Below are 23,909 nucleotides of genomic sequence, written 5' to 3'. Positions count from 1 at the left end.
ATCACAGTCTGAAATTCAAAGTCTATTTTCCCCATAATGATGAGTTTTCAGAACATTAAGGAAAGTTAGTAATTCTCATCTACAATAGTGGATGTTTGATTTGACCACCACCTTTGGGTAGAGAATGAGTCCATAATTTCAGCTTACAGAATGTTCTCAGGTACTATTCTTCCCATCTATTGTCAATAAAATTGGTGTAAGCCCTGTTTCTCCTGCCTTTAAGTTATAACTCTTTGGAAAAAAACGCATAACTGAGCAGTAAAACATTTTTAAATCTCAAGTGTACTTATTTTTAAAAGGGTTAAAAGTTTAAATTATTTAGATACAATTAATCTTCTTACATGAAAACAGTATCACTCCTCAAAGCTGAATAGAAACCTTTCCTAAGTCTACATTAGGAGATTCTGACAAGAGTTTCCTGTTCTTACAGAGAGAACTGTAGGTCTAAAGTGAGTATGAGGATGTTTCTGAAGGCTAATGAGCTGGCTCAAGGTTCTAAAACACTTGGTAGAAAACCAAGAATTTTCCCCATTGACTTTATTTTTTGGGACACCATGGCAAGCAACTACTTGCATTGGAGGTTCAATACTGAAAAAAAATGGTAAAAAAAAAAGGTAAAAAAAGTTAAAAAAAAGGTTAAAAAAATAAGGTAAAAAAAGACAAAATACTGAAAGGAAAAGTACGAATAACACTAAATACTATACCATCATTCACTGGTCCCATGTGTTACATCTGCATTATGTGCAGCAAAACCTGGTACTCTGGGATTTACTATCAATTTTCCATATAACTTATCTGAGGTTCCCTCATTGAAGCAAACTGCATGAAGTCCCAGAAGCAGTTTGGTAGCAGAATCTGAAAGAGTACACCAACAGTGTCTATGAACACACTGCCAAAACCATGGGAATTAAAAAAAAAAAAAAAACCAAAAACAAGGTGGATAAATATCTGGAAACTGATAAGAGTGTGTAATTCAGGACTTAAAATAATACCTGCAGTAACTTTGCTGTTTACTTGCATCTGCTTTTCAGACAGTCACATATGACATAACATTCAACAAGAGTGATTTTCCACATAACAGTGATATAACCATTAAATAAATACCCTTGGGAGGCACCTCTGCTTTTGTGGGTTTGTTTAAAATACTTCATGATGAACAATAGTTAATTAAAACAGCTTAATCATTGCAATGAGATAACATAAGACTGCAATGACTGTACAAATAAAATGTTTTCTCTGAATGCCCCTTGGTATTGGTGCACTTGGCAAGCACAACTCTTACCTTTACTCCCATTAACTCTTACCTTTACTCCCATTACCTTTACTCCCATTAGCAACTCATTTGCTTCCCCAAATTAATCAGCCACAAAGCTGTGTACAGCCAACCTCTGCACTTACACCATCATACAAACATGTATGTAATTACTGGCTGCTGTTAAGCTGTCACTTTGCACATCCATAGCGTGTATGTCATCACCTGCTCGCATGGAGCACGGAGAAGGAATCATACAAGCATCTTCCCTGCTTCAGAGACATGGAACATAGACTCAACAGAGCTGTGCTGCTTTCTCCTGTATGTATTCATAAAACAAAAATCTATTTTCCTATTATCTAGAAAATTACAACATTTCTCTAGAAAGTCTCATTTCTGCACTGAGAAGAACTGTAAAAGCCTTATTTTCTTTCAGCTGCATACAGGACACAACCTAAAGCTCACAAAAATCCTTGAGGCCTGGCAAGTGACACAGTACCTCTGGCATCTCCGGGATCCAAAATTAATTTGTTCCTCACTGTAGGCCTAGCTCAGGACCCAATTCCTGAGGTCACCGGGAGTGTCATAGAGCCTTAGCCCATCAGCAGAGGAAGGGCTGTTCACTCTGTTCCAGTGGAAGTCAGAGAAGGATCCTCTTGCTCCATCACTTCTCAGATGGCCATCAGTGCACTGGGCAGTAACAGATGGTAAAATCTGACCTTGCTAACAGATGTGATGGACAGCAGCATCAATGTGTGCTGAACTTGGAGATGCAACTCTACCTTTACAAACCTGGCTTCATCTTTAAGTTGAATGGGGGCATTCTGACTAAACAACTTTCATCTTTCACATGACTTTTTGTTTATTTATATAATTTTCTCACCCACTTTGTGTGAGTTAACAAGCATAAGAAATGCAGAGCATACCATGTGTGTGCACCAATTACTGGTGTAGGATATGAAAGTGCAAATACCTGAATACCTTGCAGATTAGTCTCCAGTGGTTCCTCTTCGTGTGTTCTGAGTTCATTTTGCCAGATTACTGCTTTTTCTTTTTACGGGCAGCCTGAGACAGATACACTGGAACAGCAGAAGAAAAAGCCATCGGAGTATGAATTTAGAAAACACAGAATAAACACAGCAAAAGTCAAAACATCATTATTAAAGTACTGTTACCCCCTACAGCCTATTTGACTGATAAACGCAACATATCATGCAGAACAGGTAAACAAGCAACAGCAAACAAACCGTGTCATTTCATAGGAAAGGATGGAAAATATTTGCACTGTTCCTTTAGCAATTGTTTTGAACCTCCTGAACTGAACCACCCTCAAGACTACTGGCAGTGCGTGAAGCTTTGCTGGATTTAGTGGCTACTTTGCCAACCCTTCTCCTGCTCCCCTTCTTCAGTTGAACCACAAACCTGTTTTAGCTGGGCTACAACATCTGCATACACAGACACCTCACTGGCTTAGGCCAACCCACCTGGAGTGTGCACATTATAGGAAAGCTACAATCCAAACCTGATGAAAACTTTCCATCTCTTGGTTACTCAGGAACTGGGGACAAATGATTTGTCATCAAGACCATATCACCTGCCACAAAAACTGGCATAAGTTTGCACTGAGTAAAGTCATGCTGCACTATTTCATACAAGCAGAGGATTTGGTAAAATGCCCTGTGAAATTCTTCTAAATTCATCATAATGAACACCAGAGAATTGTTTTCTCTTGAGGCCAGTAAGAAAATATGTGTTCTACCTTTGTGGAAGAGTCGGTTAACTGACCTTAACATGAAGATAAATCAACTAAGTACACATATATTGCAACTTCACATAGAGCTGGGTGAGAACAGAAATGTTACAGAATGCCCACAGTATACTTCATTTCTCCTTCTTTGGTATTTTTCTTGATTCTGCTCATCTTTCAAAACTCCAAGCAGCCCCACCAACCAGACACTGCTATGGGCCATACCAGGCACAAGTCCAAGTCTCCTCTAATCCCTGGCTCTCCCTGTCTCTGCCTCTCCTTACCATTCTGTCCTGATGACTGCATGGCAGGTTGATGTGTCACCTCATCAGAGGTCAGACAGCAACACAGAGATCTAATTAAAATCCAGATCTAGTAGTAAAAGACCCACATGCTTGTTCCCAGTTTCAAACACTTCTGTTTGCTGAGTTTTTGCCTTTCTCTGAACATAAGGCTCTACACATCCATTTCAAACAGGTTCTAAATGCATTTACTGTGCATGTAAAGTACTTTCCACAGAGGTATTCTTTCATTAAATATCGCTGAGCTTGGGTCTCTTATGAATACTGATGCAAGACTGAGATTTTCAAAACTCAGGGCAATGTGATTTTAGAAGATATAATCTTTCCTAACAGCAATTTCTAAAGATTTTGGGTCCCTCTGAAGATTGCTGAACCTGATCACCCAAAATCACCCATTGCTTTAAAACATTAAGGCAAGGTGTACTGCGGAAAAGGACAGAGTGGCCACTATTTGGATGAGATGAAATTATTTACACATCAGTAATATCCCATGGAGCTCAAAACCATGTCCTTTCCTGGTAGGCAAACTCTGCCAGTAGCTGCAAGTATATAATCTCCCTATAGTAAAGTGTAAGGCTAGAGTGGAAAATTATAGATGAAGTAAACTCTGTGCACTGAGTAACTGCAGGGAGTCTAAAGTTGAGGATCTAATAATTAGTCTTACCTCTATGAAGATGCAACAAGAATAAGCTGAGAAGTGCAAGAATGCCTGACAAAGCCCCAGGCTCTCTACAGCTGCTGAGACACCTCATTGTTCTTGAGAATTTTAAGGCTGATCTCACATGGAGGGAACATGAGAGATTTCTTTTTGCTGCCATGCTGCTGATGCAGGTATCTGGAAGGTACATTTACCCACACACTCCCCTTCACACATGGCCTGGTGCTGGGTTCCCCTTTTCTGGGCTGCTCAGGCACAGTGAGCATCAGGTGCACAGGGAACAGCTCTGGGGCAGCCAAACTTCGGCTGCCTAGTGGCAGGGAAAGCCCAGGGGAAAACTCTCTTTAAAACAAGAGATGTCTTCCTTGGAGTTCTTCCATTTCAAGCTCTGCTTTGCACAAGCAACTGTTCTAGATTTATGATTTACTGGTGATTATTACACATTCAAACAGCAGCAGACACTTCACCCTGCAGATTGTAGGGAACACCCAGGACAAGAAGGTGGTCAGTCCTTCCCCACGCTCTAACACACACTCAGACAAAACACTAACAGGCTGGAGGGCAATTGCACACTTCTTTCTCTGGACTCTTCCTCTGGATTTCTCTGGATGTGAGAGTGCCTGAGTAACAAGCTTATGGGACTCTTCCTCCAAACCCAAGACAGTTTCTCTCTGAAATGTGCAGATGATACGACACCAAGTTCTTTAATTTTACATTTGCATGGTAGAATAGACTGTCAGCTTTCTCCTGCTCTGACAGAAACTGAATCATGGGTTGCTTACAAATTCCCACTGAAAGCAAGTGGAAATGTCCTCACTGGCTTCAGAGAGAGCCAGAATGGCTTTTGTGTTATTTTAAAGTATAGCAAATGATATCCATTTCCTTGGGCAGCATAAAACACTGTACTTGGTACATAAAAACTGTTTGACTAAGAAAAAGGACCCAAAATTTTGCTTTTTAGTGCTTCAAGCCTTTTCAATGCCTATGGCCCTCCAGGCAGCTGCAGCACTTTAACAGAGCAGTGGAGGAAGAGAAACTGGAAAAAAACACAACTGAAATATAAGTAAAGGACCTAACCTGCAACACAGATCTGTAGCAAGCCTGGTCTCACTGCCAGTGAAGTCCAAGACAAGTTTCATCTTCACAGTCAGCAGCAGAACATTTTTACTCAGTATGAAAAAGCATGAGCACTTTATAAGTTCATATACTTAAAACACATTGCCTGTAATTGGGTCAAGTGAAAGTTTACACCACATGATTTTTCTTCCCAAGTTTCCTAAAGCTCTTGCAAAGTCCAGAGCCTTCTTTTTGCATTTTCTGAGTGACAAAACAGTATGAGAAATCTGGGCTGCCCTACACCTTCCTTCTCAAGCAGAAGACAAATGAGTCATTCTTACTTCAGGATTAAGTTTTATTACCTGGGATACTGTTGTGGCTTTCAAGTCTGATTTAATTAACCTCAATGTCAACTGACAAAGCAAAATCTGACCTTTCCTTATACAGCCTGCAAAAAAGTATCCCTGGCAGGCTGAAGCACACAGACAGGAACAAATACCTTTATCTGTTCCATGGTTTGCACAAACACACTCTTTGCAGCCTGCAGTGCCCACTTGGCAATTCTGAAAATCTCAGCCCTGCATGGTACCACTGCTATTTGTACCACAATATTTGCTATTTGACTGGGGGATGAGATCCACAAAGAATAGCAAAGAAATTCTGACCACAAAGATCCACAAAGAAATTCTGACCCATAAAGTCACTGTCCTACTCCATAGGTCTTTTCTCTGCCAAATGCAACTGGTCCAAGTCTGTCATCATATGTCCCATCTGCCTTTCCAGTGAGCCCGTACTGGTAAATCCTACGCAGGTAAATCCCCGAGGAGCTTGTTCCAGGAAGGGCCTCTGATGGTGCATGTGGAGAGGGCAGATGGGATTTGCAGCAAGCCACAGCTTGATCATCCTGAGAAAATGCCACTCCTTAGCCAGCCCCTCTCCTTTAACACATGTATGGGGGGCCCAAAAAGCCCCTAAAGCAAAGGAACAGCCCTGCTTGGGCTCACAGGGGCTTTAAAGGCTGTGAAAAAATCAAATGCTACATCAATAACATCCAAGAGTCACAGGCACAGCCTTTGTTAGTGCTGAATGCAATGATGATGATTTGAAAAAGCCAAACTTTACATCAAGAATCTGACTGAAAAGATTTGGACCTGGCTAGAGGGTTTAAGCTAGATGTTCCTTACAGTAACTCAATCTAGCTCAATGAGACTGTCCATATCAAATCCATATTTTTATTTTTATATCCACAGTGGAACTGCACTGCCAAACATATTGACTTGAGCTGGCCACAAAGGAAAATGCTGGCAAAAAGATTCTGAAATAATTTTAGTTACATAAAATGCCTGTGCTGCTCTTGCATCTTCCATCAAGAAACAGTTCACAATGCTCTGCCTAGAAGCTTACACTTATTACTTACATGTACAGAAACCAGCACTTAGGATGAACCATCTGTATTTTAAATACAGGGGACTGAGGCATGGAAAAATAATCTTCATCCTCTCCTAAGAAATAGTGAAAAATACTATCCAAAGTAAATACATGATTTGTGAACTATTACACATTGGAGTTTTATTTTCAGTTAGATGTTTCTTTCCTAATCTTTTTAGGACCAGAATATCATTAGTCAAATTGAAGACTATGTGCTTGTATTTCCTCCTTCCCCTTGGAGGAAGGCCACACCAATCAGCGTGTGTTCATCCTGCAAATCAGTCTCTGGGAGCAGTGTGCTTTCCTCAGCAGCTGGATGCTGGCTTCATCACTGAGCTCCACTCAGCTGCTCTGCTACTTGCCACTAAAATGCAGCATGTCAATCACTTGCACTGCTCACGAGAATTAGCACAACACAAGTCTAATTAGAAACTAAACACTGTGTTACCTGAAACGATTTGGAGATGGAGTAAGCTGATACGTGTTTTAGGAACCTTTCTTGCCGCACAGTAGTTCATGATAACACCCACCTCACAGCCCATTAGCGAATCAAAATATTACACTGTATAAATACTACTTTGCTCTTTTCCTTTTTACAGAAGCCCCAGGTCTCAGAAGCCTTGGTTATTACCGAGCACATGTGCCTTGGTTATATTGGAACATTGTAGGAAATGGAAAGCAGCCCTGACTGTCCAAAAAAAACAAAATGAAAGCCAGTATACTGTATACTTTGGTCCTGTCTCTAGAGAAGCAGCTCCAACTAGCTTCCAGACATTTTAGACTGCAATACCTACTGCCAGAACCAAAGAAACTCTACTCTGCATGACACTGCATGGACTGTCAGTCCGTCTGCTCTGGGCTGATCCCTTTTGCTTGCTCTTTCCTGGAGAAAACAATGTAACCCACTATAAATCCAGACAACACTACTTCAAGTTTCAACCTGGAATCCAAACATGAGCAGAGGGAAACCTGGCAAAGAGCTGAAGCCAGAGATGTACATGTTTAACAGCAAGAGAAGGACGTGAAAGGATATGCAGCTGTTTCACTGCACGGCTTCTCCAAGGGGGAATTGGAGAGCACAGATGTAGACCACGTTCTCACTTCTAGCTGAGATAAACATTTACAAGCCATTCATTTTAAACAGGAAGGCATAACATTAGGACATGACCTTTATTTCAGTGTGAAGGCAAGCCACCCCAGCTCACTGCACTGCAGACATCCAGGAAAGATCCACACTGTTTCACTGCTCTGTTATTACAGGTGGGCTGGATTTTAGATTCAAGGAGGAAGGTGCAATTTTATGGCTTTGTGGAAAAATCCTTAAAATGCTGGCGGCTAGATGTCTAATGATGCCAGACTGGTGCTGCAAAACATCACATGTAGATAAAGCGCTGAAGAAAATGTCTGTGTGCCAATGAACGAGCATGTAGGCAAATAATTCTAAACTGTACATGCAGATTTGGTGTCATTACACTGCTATTACAGATGCCTACCCTGCTTTTCTTCTTTTAAAAGGGTGCAATTCTGATGCTTTATCATCAGCTTTCTAGCTGGAAGCTGATAGAACTTGAAAGACAGCAACAAAAGACACTGGAAGATTAATTTACAGAGAAAATCTGCAGATTTTGGAAAGTCACAATCTAATTGTAGCTTGAAAGATGAAGTACAGTTCTTTTTTGTATAACATCCATGCTTCCCATATGGATATATATGTGCAGACAATTTTTTACTTTGGGAAACTACCAGATATCACTTTTTATTAATTGTCAAGCACATATTTATAGCAATTTCTTGTAAAAATTGAAGTAGGTGAAAGACTGAATGGTAAGTTTGGGCTTTTGTATCCCAGCCTGAGACACTTTAATAAGTGGATCTCCTGCACAAAGCTGAACACTTTGGAAACTTTGAAAGGGCTATCAGTCAGTTTTCTAGATTAGCTCTTCAACACTGTCATTTCCAAAATGACCCGTGATTTTTAAAACTTGGCTCACAATCTTTAAAAAAAATTGTAATATCCATACAAGCCATGCTAGCATCTGGTAGCTCTGCAGGAAAAAAACCCCAAACAAAACTGTACAAATATATTAACTGTAAAATTCTCCCCTGTTGTGAAACTGGCTTCTCACCACTTAAGTGGACCTTCAGCCTTAGCTTACAATTCCTTTCAATCAGGAGGAGACAGAGGAATCTCTCAAAAAGTTTAGTTCAGGCTTAAAAAACAATTCATTCCAACACCAACTGCAGAGAACCAAAGCTCTGAAAGGTGCAATTCTGAAAGCTTGAGAACATTTTTTCTGAAGAAGCACCAGACACAACCATGACTTGGAAATACAAACTGTACCCAACTGGAAAAGGTCTTTTGCATTATTTAATAACCTGGAAAAATGCTAATGCTGTATTTCATTTTTGAAAACTGCAAACACTCTTTAGTGAAAAGCAAGTATACTACTTCTGGTGAAACAGATATGTTGTGCTCTGTGAGGTTCTAGCATTTTCAGATAGGCCACTCACACAAATGTGATTTTTACTAGAAAGTGTTTTCTATTCTGGAATACTTTTATTGCCATTGGATTTTCCTCAATAATAACATGTGTAAAGCAAATATTTCCTGTGACTCTAGGAACTGCTTCAAACCCTCTGAGACTGGAACTGCAATCCATATCCATAATCCACTCCACTGATATCCTGGATCTAAAAGCATAGATGAACTTGAAAATCAAAACTAGTGCTACTCTCTCATTAGATCAAAAACAAATAATTAGGAACATGTTTTAGAGCACCTGACTGGCACCTCATTGAAAAATGGGGTACAGATTTTTAACTTCAAACAAAACTCAGTTTTGAACAATTCTAAGCAGGCACAGGAATTGCCTGGGAGCTTCTGCTGATTTTCAGCTGACTTACAACTGAGAACATCCAAGAAGTGAAATGACCAGGCCTGCCATGTCCTACCCATGAACTTCTGAAGAGAGCATATTTTTATACACAGTTCTAGAAAGGAAAAAACAAAAGACAAAACCCCAAATTTAAAGTAATACTCAACTGCTGGGAACCTATTGGTAAGCATTATGTCAGCAATTATATCAGCATTAACTTACGATTTAAAAATCAGGAAAAAGATGAAGAGAAGGAAAGAAAGACTTTGGGAAACACATAAAACTCACAACGTTTTCCTTACTTAATTAAAGAACACTGCTGGCTGGCATTGACAAGCTCTGCAGTGGCTCTGGCATGTCTGATTTTAATGTAAAATTCTGATTTTAGTTTTCTTTAGTGAAATTTACTGTTCCTATTTAAAGGGATTTTCTTCCTAAGAGATTCCTTTTCTGTTTATATGCAGATGAATATGATCTAACTTGAGATGGCTGGAATAATGAATAGAGCCCAGAGACAGTTAAAAAAGGGGGTTCCTCTTTAGTGCAGAAAACTAGTACAGTCCATCTGCAGTTTAACAAACCAGCAGGATCTTGGTGCAAGGTGTATAAAGCTGGATGTTATTTTTGTTCTAGGCTGGCTTTCAGATTATAAACATTATGAACTCATTTTTTCTGAGAATTAATTGCCACAGATCCAGGCCAGTCTGGTCAGGTGAAAAGCAGCATAGGGCAAGACTCAGAAATGAGAATTTCAGTTAAGAGTCAAAATACATTAATAAAGGTATGACCTTTATAAAAAAATAAATGTTCATACCTACATAATATAGATATGTATGTTTTAGATTGTCCTGTGTTTCTGGTAAAGCTGTGGTTATTACACAGAGAACAGTAATTTGTCCAAACCAAACCATAAATAATGAAGGCCAGGATTTTGACATCAGATCTGTGTGGGTGGATTTTTGCACCCCCGCGGATTCAATGGCAGGATCAAAGATTAGGAAAGCCAGAAATACATTCAGAATGTGAATATTGCTCAAGTCCATCACCTGGCGTTTCCAGGGCAGGAAAGGGTCTGCTTTCATTGCCCTCCCTTCCAAGGGCCTGGGACAGACATTTGCAGAGCAGCAAATTATGACATTCTTGTCCCACTCTGCCCATAGCAGCCAATTGCTATCCCATCCACCTCTTCCAGTTATGAGACAGAGCTAGGAAAACGAGCTGGTGCTTGGAGTTTCACCTCTCCTGACTATTCTAATAAAATAAGTTTAGCCTATCCCCTCTCTCAAGCTATATATCAAGCTTATATTATAGGCTTTATTTACTTATTTTTTTACTTCCTAAAAAACAGTGTTCATTTTTATTTCAGCTGTTCTGAAAGTAATCAGAGAAAAGCTACACCCATTGCTGGTGTTTATGGTGTGGGGCAGGGGCAGATCTGCTGCTCCTGCTGAGGAAGTCGTGGATGGCTGTCACACAAAAAGTAACTCCATGTTGTCAAATACCCTCGTTTCCCTTGATAAAAGAGAACTTATTGCAGTAACATTTGGGAATCTTGACTTAAATCATCATCAAAATACAGCTCCCATTCACATGGAATAGAAGGGAAAATATTATGGCTGACATTAAGGACAGAATCAGCCCAAATTAAGTTCCCCAGTTGCCTTAATTTGTGGGAGAAATTCAAAGCTTATCAAAAATTCAGCTAATTTCCAGTTGAAACAGGATTTCAACGTGTGAATTAAAACTGCACGAGGGCCAAAACGCCAAACACAAATTATAAAAATATTTTTCCACATTGGGATTCTCAAGAGGCAAATAGTTAAACAGAACAGAAATAATGAATTCACAAGGGGCTAATTTTTCATCATCCACACTGTCTTTTTTTGTATAGTGCACATCTACCTATATATGCCTATGTTTGGAATATTTCATTAAATGCCCTAATATTAAAATATGAACATATTTTTTTATGGTTTTAATATCTCCAATAACTTAAAAGCAGAAAGTATGTGGACAAGACACATCAGCATTTAGTTCAGCATCTCACCACAGGCCAGTCACAATCTGGACTTAAACTTTGCTTATACTCTGTTTATGGAAACAGCTAAATACATTTTTAGTGAGTATTCTAGTGGAAACATTATCAATAGCATTCTCTGCTTCAGAACTATCACTTCACCACAAAAAATGGACAATTATTCCCCTCAAACACATTGGGAGTATATGATTTCTCTAAGCAAACAAGGCTCACTGCTGTACTTTTGTTTTTGCAGTAACTCAGGTTCTTGCAATAAATACTTGCAGCAACATTTAACACTGGCAATGACACCAAGCTATGTAAGAACTAGATTATTTTATATTTTTCAGTATTTCAGCGTAGGAGGTTTTACAGTCCTCTTTCAGTTTACACAATTTTTCATAATCTACAAAACAAACACAAAAGTGCAAATATCCAGTTCAGCCCAAGGATACAGAGCAGCATGTGGTGTTCTGCATTATACTCAAACTGCTGAATTTTTTAACATCTGACTGTCTATGAAGAGCTTTTTCAGATCACATAACCTGGAGAAATTTTGAATTCTCTATAAAGATTCTGCAGTGTTAAGGCTCTGACACAGCTCAGATTTTAAATTTATGAAAATAAGAGAACAAGTATAGCAACATTGTTTTTCAGCTCTTGAAACAGTGAACAGATTCCCTTCCAAACTGAAGAGTAGTAAAAAAAAAAAGAATTTAATTTAATTTAAATTACTAGCAGTCCTTCTATTCCATCCTATGACAATTTTATCCCACACATAGGTAGTGGTTTGTTGTTTTTTCCTTTGGAATATCTTTCCTATTTGATCAAATCTTTAAGATGGTTCAATATTTATCCACTAATTTTTCAGTTTTATGCCCAATTTTCTTTTTTAATAAACAGCATGCACTGCAGATATATATTGAAATACAGAAGAATACTTCAGAATTGCGTATTTGTTCTGCTGGGGTTCATTTATTTTTTCTACATAATCCTGTGTTTAAGAAACTTTCAAAGTACTCCCAAAATAAAACAGCAATGTTACATGCAACTTTTAAAGTCAAGGAACCATGGTTTCCTAAAGATAGCTTCTAATGAAAGCCAGGGGTTTTTTTACACCACCTTTACTGATGCAATTATATTTAATCACTGTTAGGAGTCAAGATTTTTAGCAGCTAGATAAAGTATACTGGATTAGCTTAATAGCCATTTCTTTCTCAGATTTTTAAAACCTGTTTTTCTTTCCACTGAAGCAGAGAGCGAGGGGACTGGAAACTTCCAGTGATTCTTTTGTAGACTAAAGTGGTTTAACTCTGTTTGCTCATATAAGAAGACAACTCTAATTCTCACGGGTCAAGAAAGAGAACAAACAAAAACTACATTCCCTCTCTACATTAGCCAGAAGCATGTATTGTCAGAAAGAAAACAGGAGAGAAAACATTAGCTGCTGTACCAAGATATACAGGCATAAAATAAAATCCTTCACGAAATATGAGACCCAAATATTTTCCAAGTTTTATGAAAAAGAGAGCCCATGCATTTAGAGTTAAACTGGATGAATCCATCACTTGACTCAATACCCCAAGGAAAATGTGGCACGTAGTATATTAAGTTAATAAAAAACAAACAAATGTACAGCTAATAAGTCTGAAAATTCAAACCTTAAGTTCCTCATTATAAAAGCCACAAGTGACTTTCTAAGCAGGACTACCCAAACCACTATGCTGCGTCCCTGGGGACAATCAGTTTTCCTTCTCATCTTCTTTGCTGCTTTTGTACTGATGTATAAAAGTTTAGTTGTCTGGGGCTCAACCACTTTCAGGCAGCTTTGAGCAGTCACCAGCCTAGTGATGAGATGACCATACGCGATGAAAGGACAAGGTTAACTCACAGTTTCGGAGTTAGTGTTGGTGTTTCATGTGCCACATGATGAATAATAACATGAGAGGCCCCTATTCTTCCAAAATATAATTGGCTTTTCTTTAGAGAACGGCACAGAGAAACACAAAAAACCGGGGTAACATTCAGGTCACGCTCAGACAGATTGACTTCCTGGTGCCTCTTTCAAACTTATCTTCGTCCTTCTCCTCTCTCGGAAATGCAAAAGGATCACCCCAACTTTCCTTTTGACAGTTGTGCTTCCCATGCAAACATTTGGTGGCTAACTAGAGATTGCTAACTCAGAGACCCCTAAAGGCTGGCTCTTTGATTCCATTTTCCTTCAGACATACTGAGCTCCAGAACAGCCTGTTGCTTTGTCTACCTCACCGATGCCCCTTCACTGCCCTGTGGTTTCCTTCTGCCTCCTACCTCCCTGCTGAGGAGGGGAGAGTCTGCTCAGCCAGACACAGCGCCACTGCTCACTGCTGAACCAAATCCTTGTGGCTCCCTTCCCACCAGTCCCAAATCTTCACTTTTGTGCATTGCTCACAGGTTCATCTCTCTCTTCCCTCTCTCCTAGACACTGCTGTGTCCTGCAAAAGTGACCATTGTTTTGCTCCTCTTCCTGGATAGTTCAGCTGCTCTTATTCTTTGATTCATTCCTTTAGAGTTAGATGCTTTTTTCCTCAGCAATTCTCCTGTAAACTGGAATCACATGTCCCACAAATGATCCTGTCTCTAATTAGGAGATCTTTTATGTCTCTAATGTACATGTGCATGCCAGAATTTTCCACCATACAATCCTTCCACCACATCTATCCTCTTCTCTGCTTCTTGCTTTTGGGATTTAGAGAAAAGTATCCCTCTGCTATCTCCTGTACATTTTCCTCAAATATTTTTCCCAGCTGTTCTGGGGTTTGTGTATTAATTCCTGGCAACTTTATTTCACTCTTTCATTTTGTCTGGCGAAAGTGTAAGAAAGCTCTACCTTCATCTTGCCATTTTTATCCCCTTTGTCAGGCTCATACACAGACACAGCTCTTCCACATGGGCCTGAAATCTTGGTCCAGCAGTTTTGCATTCTGAGGTGTCTGGTTCCTTGCAGGGGGTTACTCTGCCCTCTTCTAGGTGCCATTAATCAGATTTTTTCTCTTTGTGGATCTCTCAGCCTGCCTGATGCTAACCATGCTTCCATGCGCACCATGGTAGGTAAATAACATGAGGGCTCCACATTTTGCAGCAAACTCCATTATTCAGAGAGCTTTACTACCCACAACATGTGGATATCTCAGTCGGGTACGATGACAGTAAAATATCCAGTGTTTCAAACTACGCTCCTCTTTTTAAGTTCCAGTTGGGCTCCCACAGTCACTGTGACAGGAGTTTGCGCTCACATTTGGCAGACACTTCCAAATCTCCTAACCTCCGTCCTGCCCAAATAGCAAATTTCTTTTCCTAGACTTCTAACAGCCAGCTTTAGGAAAACCACATTCTCTAATGGCAAGTGTCCCATGAAGAAGTGATGGTGTCAGTCAGTCCCAACTGCAGATAAACATTCTTGCTTGAAAAATTCTGGAGGCAATGCTTGACCCTAACAATCACCTGGCAGAACAACTTCTCTCTTCTGCAGCACAGCTCCTTGACTCCGCAGCAGACACAACCTTTCTCTCCATTAATTCATGCCTCCAAGAGCTTCTAAGCTCCGTAAGCTGAAGGGAAGTTACGTTTTAATCACGTACATAAGCTCTAACAAACAGTCAGAGGCTGTGCTCTGGGAAGACGCTCAACCCCACAGGAGCACAGCACCCTGTGTCCTTGATGCTGAGAGGGGGTTTGGAAGATGGGAGCTCCTCACTGTCCCAGGTTGAGAAGCTCCACTGAGTCTCCAGCACAGATGCACCTGCTTGGGGCATCCTGGTGCTCCCTGACTCTGCACCCTCAGCTCAGGGCTTTCAGGAGGCCAGAAAAGATTCCCAGGACAGGTGGCGTGCCCAGGCGGGTCCAGTGGGCTGCCACACCCAAAGAGGCACAGGTCATGGACACGAGCACAACAGGGCTACACTTCAAAGGAGTAAAAACTCGTTTAAAGTGCTTTATCAGAGCAAGTGGAAATTCTGAAAATGAGGATGTCAGAATTCAAACTGTTCTGCGGGGTCACCGTAAGCTTCATTTGGCCACAAATACCACCAAGCCACACCACCAAATGACACATGCAGGAGAGCAAAGTGCTGAGATTCAAATTTTAAGAGTTGAGTTCTATGATTTGGGACTGGCACAGGCCTTTCTTTTTGCAAATTCAATTTTAAGGCTCGATTTAATTGTTGCTAAAAATAAGGTAATAGAAGGGTTCCGGTCTTGCACTATAATGAACTGCAGGCTCAATTGTTTGAAAGAAGGAAAATTGCATTGATGAGACTGGATCAAAGACAAACAAAAAAATCAGTTATTTCCTCTTAAGGGTAAAAAATTTGGGAGGCTCATGCTTTTTTTAAGCAGCCCTTACTGTGGTTTTGAGGCAGAGAGATATTGTAGTCAGATTTGATTTATTAACAAAACAACAAGATAAAAAAGAGAAGTGGGCACATGAAGACTCCGGTGTCAGAGAAGACTCAAAGCAAACCAAATGTAGCAGTTCCTATTACAAAGTGGAACAAGTTCCCAAGCTTGCTTTGTTTCAGAAATGAGCTGCAATGTAGACAAGGGAATGGCATTTGTAACAGCTACAACTGCCTGCCATCCCCAAGCAGGAAACCTCCTGCTAAACTTCAGAGGCACCACCATTTTTAATTCCTTGCCAACATATTCACTTGTCATGACTGTCGGGATGCCAACCATTTCATGACAGAATACAAACAGCAAGAATTTTTAATCCAGGGAATGATCAGAGCAAGTTATGTCAGTCCCTGTGCCTCATTCCAGAGTCTGAGAATAATACATGGCACAATCATTACAATTCAATCTACATACACTTAAAATTCTTTAGTCTTTCATGCCTTTTTTAAATGATTGTTTATTGTAGGCAGTTTACTAAATCTGAATTTTGTGGACACACTATTTCCTTGTCCAGTAATACTGAAAAAAAAAAAAAATAGCAGAGAGGCCAGGTAATTGCTTGAATCCAGGCTGTATGAAACCAGTTTTATAGATGCATGTCCTGATTACATCAACCAGCTCAGGAGCCCTAAACTTGCCTGTGATTTGTGAAGATCTTCCAAACACAGCTGAGTGGTCACATGGTATTGACTGATCACGTCAGGCTGCTAAACCATATCTGGAAGTGGGAGAAAGATACACTGCACTTTCTTTAAAACTACTATCCTATAAGCAGTATTTGTAGTAGTGCTGCATGAACTTATATTCGGAATATCGGATGCCTAGGTTTAATCAAAGACTACCAGATTTACCTGCAAAAGGGCTCCAATACCTTCCTTTAGTATTCCACCTTTCCCTATTCTGCTACCCGTCTCAAGAATTGCTACAATCCCTGGACAGACACATTGGGCTGGAAGTGCCTGAATTCTTTGAAAATATGAGACAAGGGAGACAATGACCTCAGAACTGGTGGGGTTTTACTCAGCATCTGAACTGGTTTTCTTAAAAGCCAATGTCCTCCATCTCATGCCACCTGAAGACAGAGAAGTGACAGAAAAAGGGGGAATGGCTTCACACTGACAGAGGGCACGGTTAGATGGGATATTGGGAAGAAATTCTTCCCTGTGAGAGTAGTGAGGCCCTGGCACAGGTTGCCCAGAGGAGCTGTGGCTGCCCCATCCCTGGAAGTGTCCAAGGCCAGGCTGTACAAGGCTTGGAGCAACCTGGGATAGATGGCAGGTAGTGGAACTGGATGGGCTTTAAGGTCCCTTCCAACCAAACCCATTTCATGGTTCTGTGATCCTGTGGTTCAATGTAAAGGAAAAATTAGAAACCAGAGGTGTCCTGAAATTGTCCTGTTAAAAGCAGCACCTTTTCCCAGCCAGTTTAACAGGCACTGGTTCCAGTTCCAAGCAATGTGGGCGTGTGGGTTATCTCCTGGGACTTCAACCTGCTGGCTATGGGATGCCCAGCAGTGGGCACTCACCATACCTGATGAGGATTCAGGCATTTACAGAAACTCACCTTCCATCCAGAGCAGGTTTGTAAAGTAGGTGGGGAAACCCACCCAACTCATTTCATCACCTACAGAGAAATGATGCTTCTGGGTGCTATAAATACAGGAATAGCAACTTATTTGATGTACATCTATCTCACGTTTGGTTTTGCTGGTATGGAGCTTCCAGGGATAAGAGTTCACATATGGTAATCATTGTTTATTTAAAAGTTTGCTTTAACTGATTACTAATACAAGCAAGTTATTGGAAACAGCAAAATAATATTTTAAAACTATGAAATTACTTGCTAACCTGTTTAGTAATAAAAAAAAAATATGATATTTAAGAAAATTTAAGAACATGACTTATACCAAAATCTTTGAGAAAGATCATGACTTGCCCAAAATACTCTAAATTAACATTACACCTGTTCTACCTTTCTCCTGGTTACCCAGAGAGTTTAAGCATCCTCTTATGCTATTTCTTGCGAGATCTTCTTGTTCCTTAAAATCTTAAAATAAAATTTCTTTTCTTTCCAATGCTTTTTCTCACAGGACCTCCTGCACAGGAGTCCTGTACAGAGACAAAGAGCCACATACTGAAAACCACTGCTGTGCTTAACTAGAGCTGTCGGTGCTTTTTAAAACCCATCAGAAACAGGACTAAATCAGAAACAGGACTGAACATACACTCATCTCATGATCCTTTTTCAGCTGGAGATTGAATCAGCCAGCTGACTGCACAAATGAAGATTTTCTTCAGAGAAGAAAAAGGTTATAGTTAAAGCACAAAGTTCTTAAAATTTAAAAGATGCCAAAGGAAAGGCTGCCTTCTGCTCAGGAAAAGTGAACTGTTATGACTGAACTTGCCTATGGCAGCAAATCTGAATAATATACTCAGCACTGATATTCACCCCAAATATTTTAAGTTTGGCAATATTCTAAGGAACAGATAACAATGACAGTAAGAGGCAACTAGGCTCTCCCACAATTAATTTCCCTCGTTTCACTACTCTCATTTTAGTTAGAGAAAGTCAATACCTTTGCAATTATCTAACTTAAGGATATGTATTAATCTTTATGTTACATGTTGTATTTCTACCGCAGCACATTCCTTCTCAGGGAAAAAAAAAAGAAAAAGAAAAAAGGATTATCAGTCATTTCCTGTGGACTAGAAATAAATCCAGCTTGAAAGGCTCACAAGAGCAATTTAATATTGGAGCAACTGCACTGTCCATTCTCTCTATTCATTGCTCACTAGCTGAGTGAAGATCACTTGTGTACAAGGGCCTCTGATTTTCACAGGTGGGTCTGACAAACCCAAATTATTCCATTTCTTGTGGAATTACAAAGAAAACTGCAGCTGAGGGAAAAAAAATCCCACACAACCAAATCTTTTCCTTCACCTGAACATATCCAAATTAACTTTCAAGCAATTTAACAAGCATGGGGTCAGCCTTTCCTCTCAGCTATTATTTATTGTACACACTGATGATATTCTGAATACAAATGTATTTTAATTATTTGTGACAATATCATTTGGCATTACCTGATTTTATTGTTAACTGGGTTTCTTCCTGAAAAAATGAACTTCAGCTTCCAGAGATTTTAATCTTAACGAGACTTCATACATCAGAGTTCTTGGAATAGACCACTTCCTTAAAAATATGTGAGGATCAAGTTTTAGAAGATTTTAAGTTAGTTTCTGATGTTGCAATTTATTCTGAGGTCTAGTCCTAAAGAGATACACATATTACTAGACTTAGATATGTCAGAGGTAGCACTAATAACTCACTGTTTTCTTAATAAGAACCACCACCTCTACACCAGACTGATATTTTTTCTTCCTCTCCATTTTTAAAAAGAAGATTCTTATGATGAGATATTTGTGTTTTAAATTCAGTGTAAAATATATGGACACACAAATCTCAGCTTTTTAACACTGCTGGCACTAACTAAAGACATAAACCACAACAAAAATCATCAGACTGGTAACATTTCCTCAATAGAAGTCCTCCCTCTAGATAAAGGCCTCAAAACTCCTGACCCCCAGATACACAGCCCCAAACTGCTGTCCCCAAGTAGGGGGACAGCACTTTCACTTGCAGACATAAATGGGCTTCACAGCCAATAAACACAAGCTGGTTTGGACCAAGCTGTGAGAGAAATCAAATCATAGATTCTCTAAGGGCTCCTAGAGAAACTGTGTTGTGGCAACCCTCACACACCAGTGACCCCCCCAAGACTGACATTTCAGCTCATCTCAACTGCCTCAGAGCTGACATAAAAGATGTACAACCCCTGAAGTTAAAAGATCTGCCACATAGAGGGCTCTGCCTTCAGACACAGGCAATCCAAAACACTTTTCATATTTATACACATGTATGCATGAACACACAGGTTTCCTATGCAAAACAAAATAATATCATTCTGTGCCAGAATTCCTGGGCAGCTTTTTCATGTGCTTGATGTAATCCACTGTTGGGTCATGGAGGCTCCAGATCAGCATGATGGATTCCTCAGCCAAATGGTAATTTACAGTAGTCATTTCCAGAAATAAGACACTGATGTAATGGTTGCACAAGTCTTTGCCTGTGTTCATTAATACCACTGGTGTTCTGGGGTGCACAGTGTGGTACTTGTGTCCAGCTATTGTTCTTATCTACAGCATTTGGAGTGATAGCAATGAGAGAAGATAGGCATGCTTTGCCTTTATTGCAGAGGCATAGATGATGGGAGGATAGGGGATAACCAGATTCAATAAAATAAATAAACAAATGAATCTGCATGCTGTTAATTCCCTCACACTTATTACTGTGCGTTCTACCACAAATATTCTCTTTGATGCTCACAAGAAAGATGAGCTACAAAGGCTGCAAGAATGCTTATGCCCATTACTGTCTTAATTACAAACTTGACTGTCTATAAACAAATGAAAAATACTGTCTGTTTGTAGGCCCAGACCAAAGTCCTAGGGCTGCAAAGTGAGCGTTCCATTATTTTTCATTTGTCATAAGCAGCATTTTATATTGCCCTGAATGTGAACACCTGCAACATTAACAACTGTGCCCAACACACATTTAGAAAACAAAGTTTCTGGAATGTGTTATAGTTATATATATGACCTAAAACAAACCAGAGAAAAATGTCATGTGTAAGAGAGCATACTGATAGCCACTGGAAAATACTCTTTATATAGAATCCTATGACTACAGCCATGGAGAAAGGATCCTGATGACACCCCAGCTGCCTGTACTACATTGACAGAGAAATAAGGAAATACACTGGAAGAGTTTAATTCACTCAATGTAATGGACACCACTACAGAACACAAACAAAAAGCACTAAGGACAAACAATGGCATAACCTGTACACAGGTGTACACAGGTTATGCAGGTATTTCTATACTGCAGCTATTTCTCAGGAGCTAAGCAAAACAAAATACACTGTCCTACTCAGTGGTTTCTACTTTCCCTGCTTATACTAACACTTATGTTTCATAGTTATACACTTCTGTACTTTGACACATATTTTCAAAAGAATAAAGAAACCATAATACATCCTTTTATTTTTTTCACACTAAGCAAATTTTTAATATATACACATATATATTTATATATATTTAATTCTGGTAGTAAACTTGGGCTTATTGTTCTTTCTGCTTTGATTATTTAAACAAATATTGAACTGAAATTTTCTAACAATGCCAATGCTCCTATAGACAGAGGTCAATGCACAAAGAGGATCCTCTCTGCCCTAGAATTACACCTTCACGCTTTGCACCAGCTTCTACATTGCAACTAAGTTGTTTTTTCTTTATTTTTAATCTTACCTCAAGCCTCAGAAGACCTGCAGGAGTCCTGCAGACAGTGGGATGGAAAACTTCTGCTTGGGGACTTTCACTGTGTATTTTGAATGATGGTTGAGATGAGTAAGAGCTTTTCCAGCGTTAAATAATTTCTGCCGTAAATTTTACACTCCTACAGGGTGACTACATCCAGGCTGATATGCTGCAAAAATAATAAAAATAACAACTTTCACCATCCAGAAACAGGCAAATATGTATCAACTGAAGCAGCAAGTGTCTGTAAGGGTTTTCTTTTCTCTGCTTTTGTAACTCTGGGGCAGGATATCAATATTAGCTGTAAGAGAAAGGCTGCCTGCACAGTGCATTTAGATCTTGGACACACAAAGAGGTCCGTAGACCAGTAAGACTACAGAAGTCAGAGTTTTGCAAAAACAACCATGTTTTTAACTGGGTTGTATGTCAGAGTTCTAAGCAGGGAAGAACAAGACATTTTTTGTGCACACATTTTAAGTTCACAAGGGTGGCGATTCTCAAACAATCCCCGACAACAATTTTTTTCTTTTTGTGTCCTTAACCCACTGCTCGCTGCTTCTCTCTCTCAGTCCATGAGCTTCATGATGGCACTGCACAGAGCGGTGCTCTTTGTTGGGACATTGCACTGTGCCACCAGGAAAAGTAGCAGCTCTCCAGCTGCTCCCTACACAGGCTGGGGAAGCAGAGCAGCTCCCTGCAGTGGGGAGCAGGACAGAAGCAGTGCTTTGAGCTGCACACTGCGTGCATTTCAGCGCTGCAGGAAGGACCTGCACTTGCTCTTCCACTTACATGTCACGTAGCCTGTAAAGCAGCAGAGCAAACCTGACCCGTTGATTTGGCCGGTGTAGGGGTGACATCACGGCCTCTCAAGCATCTTGTGGAATATTTATCACCAAGTTTTTCTGGCTGGCAGAGTAACCATGGTACAGGCTGAGGTGGCACCTCACTTGGTAATTGCACAGGCTGTAAACTCGCACTGGAGACTTCCTCAGGACAACTGTGTCCTATGCCCAGGAAGCTGGAGATGGAATTAACATTGCAAGCTTAAATCTAAGATAAATCTCATCAGTGGATGCAGAATTATCACTCTCTCTCAGCAGCCAAGGGCCTCCTCCACACAACTCAGCTTGGCACAAGCCCATCTTGCACCTGGTGCTCCACAAGGGACCCTGTGGATGGGCCAGCCTGGCCCTAGGTGAGCCACACCTCACAGAGGCAGGAATTCCTCCTGCCCTGCTCACACAGGGCTTGCAGATACCTCAAAGACTCCTTGAGCAGTATTTGAGCAGCTTGACAATTCCATCTTTAGGGGTTATTACAGTGAAGTTTTACCTATAAAAATGCTTGTCCCACACTGGAAAAATATATAAATAACCCTGCTCCATAGCTTTAATAAAATTAAATGTATTTTTGTATTTATATTTAATAGAACATGTGAAATACTAAATGTAACTGTACCCATGTACAATACACAAACTCATAGCTTTCTATAGCAACACATGCTGTTGGACTCATCAAGCAATTTCTATAGGGGCAGGGTGATTAATTTCAATCCATACTTCTAAACGTGTCTCACAGCATTAATGTATATTTTAATTACTGTGCCAAGCAGATGAACACATAATAGGAGCTATCATTTCAGAACTTTACAGACATGGTTCACTATTCGAAAAAACCCCTCTTAGATGAACATTTGCTTTACAAAAGCAGCAGACTCTTGATCTTATTGATGTTGCTTTATTTTAAAATCAAATCACAATTTCATGATACTCAGTATTGTTCTTAAAGCCTTGGGTTCTGCAGATATGCAATTACATGACATCTAACAATTTTTAAGACTAAGTATATCTCTAACTGTTGTGTTTTATGCTTAAAACCTGTATCTCAGCAGCTCAAAAACCACTCTGCAAAGAAAATCTACAGTGCTTTAACATCTTCTAGCATTTAAACTATGACATGATTTTCAAACCCAAGCTAATATTTTTCTATATTAAAACCTGAAATTAGTAACACCACACTATTAACCCAGGAATCTGCTGTGAAGGCCAAGGCCAGCCAACAGTATCAGCTCCTGATACTGTTTCCAGTAGATGGTCAGCAAAAACACCCATACCCCTTAAAGGGGCTGGACAAGAGGGATGTGGCTCACAGGGAGCCACTCTGCCTGTCCTGGTGCCAGCATCCCATGGGACAGCCTGGCTCAGCCCCAGCCCTGTCCTGAGAGGCTTCTGTGCCACTCCTCAGCCTGCTGAGCAATACTGCAGTGTAGGCAGAGTAACAGGGACCCCACAACGACCATCAGCCCTGTGAGAAAGGGCGAAGGGACATGAGAAGGCTTTGGGGACAGCCTCTCCACACCCAGCAGGAGGCTAGGAGAAGCCAGAGCTAGGTTATTCACAGTGGGGTGTGGTGGGAGAACAAGGGACAACAGAATTTGAAATACGAACGGTTCAGCTAGAAACAATGGAAAACCTTTCTGCCATGAAGTCAGGCAAGCAGTGGAAGGGGCTGCACAGAGGCTGTGCAGTCTCCATACTCGGAGGCTTTCATGGCCTAACTGAACAAAACCTTGAACCACCTCGTCTCAGCTGGCCAAGCTTTGAACAGGAGGCTGGACTAGATGCCTCCCAAGGTCCTTCCAGTCTGAAGGGTGAGCCTAGGACTGCCCTGTGCTGCTGACCATTGCTACTTAACTGGAATGTTCTCTGGAGCTCATCTCTTCTCAAGAGATTTTATTTGCTCTGTTCATTTCTCAGAGACCCTT

At 40.3% G+C, this 23,909-nt stretch overlaps 1 long non-coding RNA gene across 1 annotated transcript in view; it reads right to left on the bottom strand.

The window, feature by feature from the left end:
* The window catches only part of LOC137474159 (uncharacterized), a 41,220-nt gene that overhangs the window by 14,990 nt on the left and 2,321 nt on the right, over window positions 1–23,909 (bottom strand). Inside the window, exons 2-3 of the long non-coding RNA XR_010999195.1 lie at window positions 21,137–21,314; window positions 2,226–2,331 (exon numbers count right to left, since the gene is read on the bottom strand). This is a non-coding gene — a long non-coding RNA (uncharacterized lncRNA). The remainder of the gene's footprint in view (window positions 1–2,225; window positions 2,332–21,136; window positions 21,315–23,909) is intronic.

Source organism: Anomalospiza imberbis, chromosome 5, assembly GCF_031753505.1.
Source record: "Anomalospiza imberbis isolate Cuckoo-Finch-1a 21T00152 chromosome 5, ASM3175350v1, whole genome shotgun sequence".
Taxonomy (NCBI): Eukaryota; Metazoa; Chordata; class Aves; order Passeriformes; family Viduidae; genus Anomalospiza; species Anomalospiza imberbis.
This window is presented reverse-complemented; position numbering and strand designations above follow the sequence as displayed.